This window comes from Thalassophryne amazonica, chromosome 19 (assembly GCF_902500255.1).
Source record: "Thalassophryne amazonica chromosome 19, fThaAma1.1, whole genome shotgun sequence".
Lineage (NCBI taxonomy): Eukaryota > Metazoa > Chordata > Actinopteri > Batrachoidiformes > Batrachoididae > Thalassophryne > Thalassophryne amazonica.
Window position 1 is genome coordinate 70265903 of NC_047121.1, and position 10930 is coordinate 70276832.

At 39.4% G+C, this 10930-nt stretch overlaps 1 protein-coding gene across 1 annotated transcript in view; it reads right to left on the bottom strand.

Annotated features, from left to right (window-relative positions):
* The window catches only part of rnf144aa (ring finger protein 144aa), a 146882-nt gene extending 138411 nt beyond the window's left edge, over nucleotides 1–8471 (bottom strand). The window contains exon 1 of the mRNA XM_034195447.1: nucleotides 8177–8471. The gene's annotated coding sequence lies outside the window, so the exon portion shown is untranslated. The remainder of the gene's footprint in view (nucleotides 1–8176) is intronic.
* Nucleotides 8472–10930: the final 2459 nt, after the last annotated feature.

Sequence of the window (10930 nt, forward strand, 5' to 3'; positions counted from 1 at the left end):
TATATATATATATATATATATATATATATATATATATATATATATATATATATATATATATATATATATATATATATATATATATATATATATATATATATATATATATATATATATATATATATATATATATAAAATCAATACTGGAAGGTCAAAGATCTGCCTGTCAATAAATCATGCATTTCTAACATTTAGAAATGCCTTTTTTTAATACTGAATTTTGGGTTTCAAGTAGGAAATATACAGAAGCCCTGAAATGCTCACAATGCCCACTAGATGGTGTCAAACACTGGTCAAATGTGTGGCAAAGTCTCAACTCTTTATTCAGTTGAGAAGTTAAAGCCCCAGTCGCACTAATGACGGACAGAGCAAAAGGATTAGTTACGTATTTAAATATTTTGTCCCCTGGCAATTTCGTAAATCTTTCATGGAGTTGGGGCATTAATGGACAGATGATGTCGCATTTCCACGCATTTCTGCGCAGAGCAGGAGTATTTACCCAGTTTACAGACAAATATGCTGCATTTGAGCGGAATTGAAAGCATGAAGCTTCATTTCCTCACTCGAATAACTCCTCTGCTCTGCCTTGTAGAGAAAGAGAGTGAGACCGAGACAAAGGGCGAGAGAGCAAGAGACCGAGACAAAGAGAAAACGAGAGCACGCTGTCTCTTTCTTCCAGACATGGAGCTGCAGTTACTGTGTCGGTCGTTTCTGCGCTTGATGGACCTTTGACCAATCAGAATTAACAGTCAGATTACAGCAGAAAAAATAAATGACATGCAGAGGACAAAACAGCAAAAAACCGCGCAAGCGGAGGCAAAGTTCTCTGCCTGATATCCGCTTAAAGTTTTGAACATGCCAAAACTTTCTGACTGACATCAGCTGACAAGGTGCACATTTTGCGGATGGAAAAATAACTTTTGTTGGACAAAAATGAACACCAACATACAGAATCAGTTCCTCACATGTTTTCTTAGTGTGACTGGGGCTCAACTTTTGGTGAGAATAAGACTGGCTGACAACCAAAAATCAACTTACAGCTGTGTCCTTTGCTCTTATGGGCAATTTACTTGTATAATAAATAAACTTTAAAACAAAGCAGATTTAATTATAACCAGTGTTGCAGAGTATATGATTCGCTGAAAATGATCCGACTGGAAAATGCCTACCTTGCATATTCACTTGTGGCTTTTAGCTGTTTTCACACCGAGCCAATCGCTAGCAGTGTGCCAGTTTTCAGCACTCCCACATCCCACTTTACTGTCTGTTAGTCATCGACTTCCACTTGCATTGGCGATTCCCCACAGCGGCTATGAACAGAGCACAAGCCTCAACATGTCATGTTTACCCAACATTGTGGTTTGAAATCTCCAGCAAGCAAAATTGAAGATAGAGTGAGAAATGCCGAATCTGAAGGCAGCGGATCGTTCTTTTGGAGCATTACTGTGAGCTCCAGTCTTAACCACATTATTCCTCATTATCGGATTACGGTCTACAGTGTCTTCTGTGTGGGGATAATTGGTGTCTTATTCTCTGTGCATTATGTTTTGCGCATCGGTTCTCCCCCCAAATATTTCCATCTAAACTGATGTGTGCTCAGTGTTCATTGGGCGAGACTCATTTAACCGTGATGAGTCTCGGCAATGTATGCACCGGAAAATCTTAGAAAGTCTACAGTCACTCACACCGTGTCAACAGAGCCTGTGGTGCATTTATTACATAAATGACTCACTTTAGGAGCCCAACAACCCAACCTGTCTGAGGGAATACAGCCCGAGAGAAACATTCGACTGGAAGACTCTCATTACACCCATCACACTGTGCTGTAGAGCTGGAACATATTCTGAGTAATAAAACCAGCATTTATAGAAGTAATTCTAACTCTCGCCATGAAGTCAAACTCACAGCCAAGAGGCAAAGTAAGGCTATTGGGGTATGGGCCTATGTAATAACAGGGTGCAAGAACAAGTGCACCTTATGCACCAAACGTGCATAAGGTGCACTGAAAGCTATCGTGCCTTTCAAATTTCACAAAACTGAAAACAATGTAGTTTCTACCGAAATCCAAGCATTATAATGTACATTTATTTTTGTAACATGTTGCAAAATTACAGCTTAATGAAGCGCACATATTTATCTGGTAGGAAATTCCATAGTGAATATCGTCTTTTCCATCATGGCGTCAGGCAGGCTAACTCCAGGAGGAAGCACGTGCGCATGTGTTTTGAGATTACCGTTGACCCATCTTCCGTTAACATCCATAAGATTTCTTGAAAATCACTTCTAGATTTACCAAATCCTGCTCATAGCATCTGATCCCTTGAATTTCTCCCCCTCAGGGGTTGAAATTCTAAATTGTTTCCAGACAGTATGAATTTTGATCATATTGGCAATATCATATTATGAGTCTCTTATGTAAATGCTAAGGAAAAAAGTTATAGTGTGCCAAAGAAAATTCATTTTATGACTTAAAGCTTAAAAAAAAAAAAACCACTGTGGCACTATATCTTTAAAATTCAAGATTTAACTAAGGTGACAGTTCTACTCAGCTTTGTTGCCATGCGGAAAACGTAATTACTGCGAAAGTCAGACCATCATTACGACAGCCTAAAGTTTGATCATTTACAGTGAATATCTTGTGTCAGGTACCAACCACCATAAGCACTCATCAGCCTCAAAAAACAACAACAACAAAAAAAAAACTGCACTTTATAAACTGTTACATAACCCTTGGCAACCTGAATACAACAACCGCTGAAGTTAAATTACACAAAAACACATTTTATGGAGTAAATCAGTGAAAGTAAACTGCAATTGTGCAAGAATCCTTGAGAAATTGACAATTTGAGATATTTTAATGATAGTCCATGAGTTAGGAATTCGCAGTAACTGTATTTGATTTGCAAGCCAAGTGTATTTAAACCAAATGGGGTTTCACCTTTCGAGATCAACTCAGCATCAGACTGCTTTACTTCTTACCATCAGGTGCTGATCTCGTGCACAGTCAGGCAGCAACTTCAGGTTCTGCAAGTTTCCTTCAGTCTGATTGACAGAAATGTTTTTTTTTTTTTTTAATTTCTCAGAATACAGTATAGAATTACACAAGTCCCATGAAGTATGCAGAACACTATACTGCAGTCCAGACGCTGCCGTTGCAGGATCTCTCTGCACCATTTCCACACCGAGCTCACAATCCATTATCCAAGAAAATGGACTTAAAGCCACAACGCAAAGCTGAGTTGATGTAAAAGAAAACCAGATCCCCCACCAACCCCCCCCCCCCCCCCCAAGCAGCATATTTTTCAGAAATGCAGCAGCAGTATTGTTCTGTACACAGAAAGACCAAGAGCAGAGAAAGGGGTCATTTAGTGCAAAAATATTATCGCACTTTTTTACTCAACCTACAACAGGGAAAATTTTGTTGAAGTTTGATGTCAAATAGTAGTCACAAAATTCTGTTACTGTTCATATAAAAGCACAAGCAGACCGCACAGAACTTCCAGATTTGCATGTTGCAAACAATAAACATGGTGACATTTGATGAATCCAGTGTTTTGTTCATTCTGAGGTCACGTCAGAAAACAAACAAAAGAACCATAACTTTGTGCGTAGTTTGCAAGACCCTTCAATCGTTCCTTAATTGAGTTTCTGATGCTTTAATCTGGGTTGCAGTGGCAGTAGACAAAGCTGCTCATCCCATACTTCCCTATTCTTTGCCAAGCCCTCTAATTCCTCAGTCTAATCCTATTACATTTTTTCTGGGAATCTGATTGGTTAAGCGTGTGAGATTTCAGACCATATAATATTGGGGTAACGGTGCCAAAATATTTGACCGTTTTACATTTGGATGTATTACTCCACGCCCTGACCGGTGTTCTGACGAGATGTCATTCCTGTCGCATGTCATTCCTGTCCTCCGCACAACTGTGCATGTGCAATATTGTCGGGACGCAGAACTGTCGATTTATGCACAACTCCACAGAACACTGGCTGTGCACGCTGCTAGCTGTCAGTGCTGTTAGCTGAGAGCGAGTGAAAGTCGCATTCCGACATTGCCGCCTAAATGGGTGAATTTAAGCTACCATACGAAAATACTAATGTGGATTTTGATACAGAAATACGGTTTCACATTTGATGGATTTTCCCTGACCGCTGTTGGAGCGACGTGGCCTCGGCTCGATGGTAAGCCATGCCGACCAAATTCCCTACAGAAAAATAAACCATGCAAACGATGGAATTGAATTAGAATGGGAATAACCCCCTTGCGTCTGATGATTTGCGACCGTCTAACATCATGAATGTCCGTAAATCAGACACAACAGGGTTATTCCCTAAATGTTCCCAATTGAGCTAGGAGATACAATCCCTCCAGTGTATCTGGTGCCTTCCCCAGGCCCCACTCCCAGTTAAATGTGCCTGGACGATCTCCCAAAGGAGATGTCCAAGGGGCATCCTCACCAGATGCCTGAAACAGCTCAACTGGCTCCTTTTGATGCAAATGAGCAGCAGTTCTATTCCGAGTCCCTCCCACATATTCAAACGTCTCCATCCCGTCTGCCAGTGTAAGCCCTGATACCTTACAGAGGAATCTCACTTTTGCCATTTGTTTCTGCGCACTTGTTCTTTCAGTCTTTACCCAAAGCTGATAACCATAGGTGAGAATAGGAGGGTGAACTGACTAGTAAAATCGAGAGCCTCACCTTCTGGCTCAAGTCTTTCTTCACAATGATGGTCCAGTACAATGGACCTCAGATGCAGGACTGCTATCGCTCTCACGCTCCATCGTACCCCCACTCACACAAATAAGATCCTGAGATACTTTCCTCAGACCCTGAGAGGGCAATCTTCCCTTTTCTGGCAGAGGACCATGGCCTCAGATTTGGAGGTGCTGATCCTCATCCCAGTCATTTCACACTCTGCCTCAAAGCTGCCCAGTGCACATCAAAGATCACTGTCTGATGAAGCCAACAGAACCCCATCATGCACCAACAGCAGAGGCACCATTCTGAACTCACCAAACTGGACATCCTCTGTGGCTTGACGGCACCTTGAAATACATGAAAAGTCAGACTAGGATCAGTAACAAGGGGCAGCCCTGGCAGAGTCCAACACCCACAAGAAACAGGTCTGATGAAGAGCTGAGAATGAGACACAGCTCCTACTTTGGCTTTATCGAGACCAACTGGGTGTTGCAGTAGAACCAACATTTGCACACAACACATAAATTAATACCCCATTTGGCACCTCCCACAAGAGACTTCAAGGTACCTGGTTGTAGGTCTTTTCCAAGTCCACAAAACAAATGTAGACCAGTAGGGCATACCCCAAGCCCCCTCCGATATCCGTGCAGGTACCTGGTTGTCGGCCTTTTCCAAGACCACAAAACAAATGTAGATCAGTTGGACATACCCCCAAGCCCCCTCCGATATCCGTCCAGGTACCTGGTTGTAGGCCTTTTCCAAGTCCAAACAACAAATGTAGACAAGTAGGGCATACCCCCAAGCCCCCTCCGATATCTGTGTAGGACCCTACAAGGGCGTCACTTATTTTGTTCTCGATTATCACCCCAATATTGCTCCTACTGTACATGAGCATAATCCATCTCTCAGCTCATCTCTACTTCCCTCTGGGAACAGGTACAGTGTTACTGCTTACTCTCTGTTCATTTTTATTTTTTACAATCCATCTTTCATCGTTTCCACCCAAATCTGTAGCTGCAAGCGGCGCAACACTTTTATTCCCCATTTAGGAATGGACACGAGGCACAAAAGTGTATTACATTGCTTGTAAGTCAGAGAAATTCCACATACAACATGTAGGAAACAAAAAAGTGTGTCACATATTATGTTAAAATGTACAAGGCACAATTCACAGCCACAAAAGCATAGAACTCCTAGAGTTCTCATGAGTGTCTTGGTGGCTTCCCTCATGAGTCTCCTTCTTCCATGTCAGTCCATAGTGTTTCTCTTTTTTTATGATTGACATTAAAGAACTTTAAGGCAAATGTAGTGACTTGGAAAAGTTATTTGTTATCCATCACATGACTTGTCTGAATTAATTTAGTTTTTGTGTGTGTGTTTTTTAATTTACAGTGGCAGTAAAAACATTTCTGACACACTTTCCCCATTCATCTCATCACATGACTTATAAATAATAAAATAAAACAAAACTGTGTAAAAGTGTTGACTTAGTTGTAACTTTAAACATGCCCTTAATTTTTTTTTTTCATTTATCACGCCAGTCAAAACTTTAGATACACTTTCCCATTCAGTGTGTCTGAACCTTTGACTAACAGGGTAAATAACGTACAGATTTATTTATAATTTTTAGAAAAACTGAATCATTTTAGAGATTTTTAATATGGAGAAGCCTGATTTTTATTTCAATATGTCCAAACTAAAAAAAAAAAAACCCTTCCCCAAATGTTCAAATGCAACTTTGAAAACTCACACTGAAAAAAGTGAAACACAGTGCACTTCATTCAAAGTACTTATTTACACTGGTCTAACGGAAAATTATGCTGGAATCACTTTACAAAATCATAAATATACATTGTGAGAAACTAAAAAAATTAGCTGTAACAAATTACATCAATTTTTTGAAGTTGATCCAAAGTATAATTTTTTTTTCAGTGCAGGCACTTTAAATATATATATTGTGAAATTGCACCACGCTCCCCTATACTCTTATTTTAACATTTTAGTAACACTGCAGCTGATATCAGAGTGACACTAGAGAGTGTCAAACAGTCTGTTTCTTTAGGATTAACAACAATAAGTCACTCCAACAGATCAGGATCATGAAACCAGAAATCAATCGACAATTTCACTTTGTTTTTCCTTTTCCATAGAAGTCCAAAGACCCCAATCAGTCAACACAAATTCAATGGTTGCCAAGTTCCATGGGGATCGCGCCACAAACAAACAAAGTCCGTTGACCAGAAAACCTGTTTATCTGAGGTAACACCCGAGAACGTGGTGCACAGGCTCCACGTTAAAAACTAGACGGTTGTTTTGCTGCAGAAATTATGTTTGCCTAAGAGCCTAATCTTTGTGTACGCTGAAAGGGAAATCCAAGGCTCCATGTGACTTTTCAAAGCGAAGCAGAACCTGCTGCTGAGCTCAGATGCAGAACTGATTTAGAAACAAGATGCCAGCGCTTAATTGACTGGAGGCAATTATTTGTTTGCCACAACTCAAACCATTTATGATAAAATTATTTGTAATGCTGCTCGGCAGATGAGACATCGGGTTCAGTCGTATTCCGACAGCGCTGAAGCACCCAGCGCCCTTCCAGAAATGGCACATTCAGAAGTGGCAAAAATTCAGAGTATGTCCCAGTTTGCAAACTGTGCCGGACACATGTGGTAGTGATGCAACACTTTGCATTCTGGGGAATGATAAAAACACCAAATACTGTTTTCTGTTTGCGTTGATAAGAACAGATCAACAATAAATTAAAAATAATAATTTTGGCTCATGCGTTAACTTTTTGTTATGTTTTGCACTTCAGGGCCACTAGAAGCAAGTCACCATGGGCTTTAGGCAAAGAACAAATTTCTGTTTAAAATGATTGATGATAATAACAAAAAGAAGGGAGTAAATGTTGAAATGCTCCGTGTGTTTTGAAATTCTGCTGCTGCACAAGACTGTGGGTGGTGTGCGAATTTTTTTTTTTTTTTTTTTTTTGGTAATTTACAAAAATTAAACCCTAACCCTAAATAAAATTATTTTTAAGGTAAAATCATTTGTAAGCCTGCTTGGCAGGTACAACATCAAATTTATTTGTATTCTGATAGTGCCAAAGAACCCAGCGCCCTTTCAGAAATGGTGGTCATATTCACAAGTGCCAAAAATTCCGAGCAGTCCCAGTTTGCAACATGATAGTGACGCAACACTTTGCATTCTGAGGAATGATAAAAACGCAAAATACTGTTGTCTGTTTACTCCAATAAGAAAAGACCAACAAAAGATTTTTTTTTTTTGGATAATGCTTTAAGTTCTTGTTGTGTTTTGCACTTCAGGACCACCGTAATACAAGTCATCATTGGCTTCAGGCAAAGAGGAAATTTCTCTTTAAAATCACTGATAATAACATATATAAAAAACAAACGGAGGAAATCGTGAGAACAGAAAAGAGGCGTGTGTGTGTGTGTATGTGTGACAGAGAACCTTACCTGGCTTTGTGTTGATTTTGGAACCTCGGCGAAGGTTGAGAAGATGATCTCCTGAACTGGATTAACGCAGAGGGAGTCAGGAGGAGGAGAACATGTCAGAAGGAGTGATGGCTGCGATCAGGAGCACATCTGACCCGCTCACCGTCCCCCGTGATCAGGGCCTGGTGAGAAAACAACGAGCCACTGAAGAAAAAGAAGCGGAGCGCAGAGGGAGGCTCAAACTGCAGCTGACACTCTGACAGCAGGACTGAAAACCTCAGCCTGAAGACCAATCCACACAAACAGCAACGAGGAGGAGAAAAAAACGGTTTTTGGCGAAGAGATCCGGGGGTGGCGTGTGTTTACGTCTCCGCCGAACCCACCGCTGTGGCCGCGAAGAAATCAGTTGCTTCGCACTGGAGAGACGCCATTTGTGCGCGAGACGCTTCCTGCCTCCTCCGCCGATTCACAAGCGAGAGCGCCCCCTGCTGTCTGCTTAACGCCTCTAACAATCATCTGCTCGTGTGTGTGTGTGTGTGTGTGTGTGTGTGTGGGGGGGGGGGGGGGGGGGGGGGGGGGGGTAAGGAGCAGAGAATACATGATTTATCTTCTTTCTGTTACTTTTTGTTCATGAGAAATGATATGAATGAATGAATGATTGTGTGAATTTAAACTCATAATTTTTTATTTAAAATGTTCATGGGAAATGATATGAATGAATGAATGATTGTGTGAATTTAAACTCATAATTTTTTATTTAAAATGTTCATGGGAAATGATATGAATGAATGAATGATTGTGTGAATTTAAACTCATAATTTTTTATTTAAAATGTTCATGGGAAATGATATGAATGAATGAATGATTGTGTGAATTTAAAATATTTCATTTTTTTATTAAAAATGTTCATGGGAAATGATATGAATGAATGAATGATTGTGAATTTAAAATATTTCAACTTTTTTTTATTAAAAAAATGTTCATGGGAAATGACATGAATGGATGAATGATTGTGTGAATTTAAAATATTTCATTTTTTATTAAAAATGTTCATGGGAAATGATATGAATGAATGAATGATTGTGTGAATTTAAACTCATAATTTTTTATTTAAAATGTTCATGGGAAATGATATGAATGAATGAATGATTGTGTGAATTTAAAATATTTCATTTTTTTATTAAAAATGTTCATGGGAAATGATATGAATGAATGAATGATTGTGAATTTAAAATATTTCAACTTTTTTTATTAAAAAAATGTTCATGGGAAATGACATGAATGGATGAATGATTGTGTGAATTTAAAATATTTCATTTTTTATTAAAAATGTTCATGGGAAATGATATGAATGAATGAATGATTGTGTGAATTTAAAATATTTCAACTTTTTTTATTAAAAAAATGTTCATGGGAAATGACATGAATGGATGAATGATTGTGTGAATTTAAAATATTTCATATTTTTTTATTAAAATGTTCATGGGAAATAACATGAATGAATGAATGTGTGAATTTAAAATATTTCATAATTTTTTTAATTAAAAATGTTCATGGGAAATAACATGAATCAATCAATCAACTTTTTTCTTATATAGCGCCAAATCACAACAAACAGTTGCCCCAAGGCGCTCCACATTGTAAGGCAAGGCCATACAATAATTATGAAAAACCCCAACGGTCAAAACGACCCCCTATGAGCAAGCACTTGGCCACAGTGGGAAGGAAAAACTCCCTTTTAACAGGAAGAAACCTCCAGCAGAACCAGGCTCAGGGAGGGGCAGTCTTCTGCTAAGACTGGTTGGGGCTGAGGGAAAGAACCAGGAAAAAGACATGCTGTGGAGGGGAGCAGAGATCGATCACTAATGATTAAATGCAGAGTGATGCATACAGAGCAAAAAGAGAAAGAAACAGTGCATCATGGGAACCCCCCCACAGTCTACGTCTAAAGCAGCATAACCAAGGGATGGTCCAGGGTCACCCGATCCAGCCCTAACTATAAGCCTTAGCGAAAAGGAAAGTTTTAAGCCTAATCTTAAAAGTAGAGAGGGTGTCTGTCTCCCTGATCTGAATTGGGAGCTGGTTCCACAGGAGAGGAGCCTGAAAGCTGAAGGCTCTGCCTCCCATTCTACTCTTACAAACCCTAGGAACTACAAGTAAGCCTGCAGTCTGAGAGCGAAGCGCTCTATTGGGGTAATATGGTACTATGAGGTCCCTAAGATAAGATGGGACCTGATTATTCAAAACCTTATAAGTAAGAAGAAGAATTTTAAATTCTATTCTAGAATTAACAGGAAGCCAATGAAGAGAGGCCAATATGGGTGAGATATGCTCTCTCCTTCTAGTCCCCGTCAGTACTCTAGCTGCAGCATTCTGAACCAACTGAAGGCTTTTTAGGGAACTTTTAGGACAACCTGATAATAATGAATTACAATAGTCCAGCCTAGAGGAAATAAATGCATGAATTAGTTTTTCAGCATCACTCTGAGACAAGACCTTTCTGATTTTAGAGATATTGCGTAAATGCAAAAAAGCAGTCCTACATATTTGTTTAATATGCGCTTTGAATGACATATCCTGATCAAAAATGACTCCAAGATTTCTCACAGTATTACTAGAGATCAGGGAAATGCCATCCAGAGTAACGATCTGGTTAGACACCATGCTTCTAAGATTTGTGGGGCCAAGTACAATAACTTCAGTTTTATCTGAGTTTAAAAGCAGGAAATTAGAGGTCATCCATGTCTTTATGTCTGTAAGACAATCCTGCAGTTT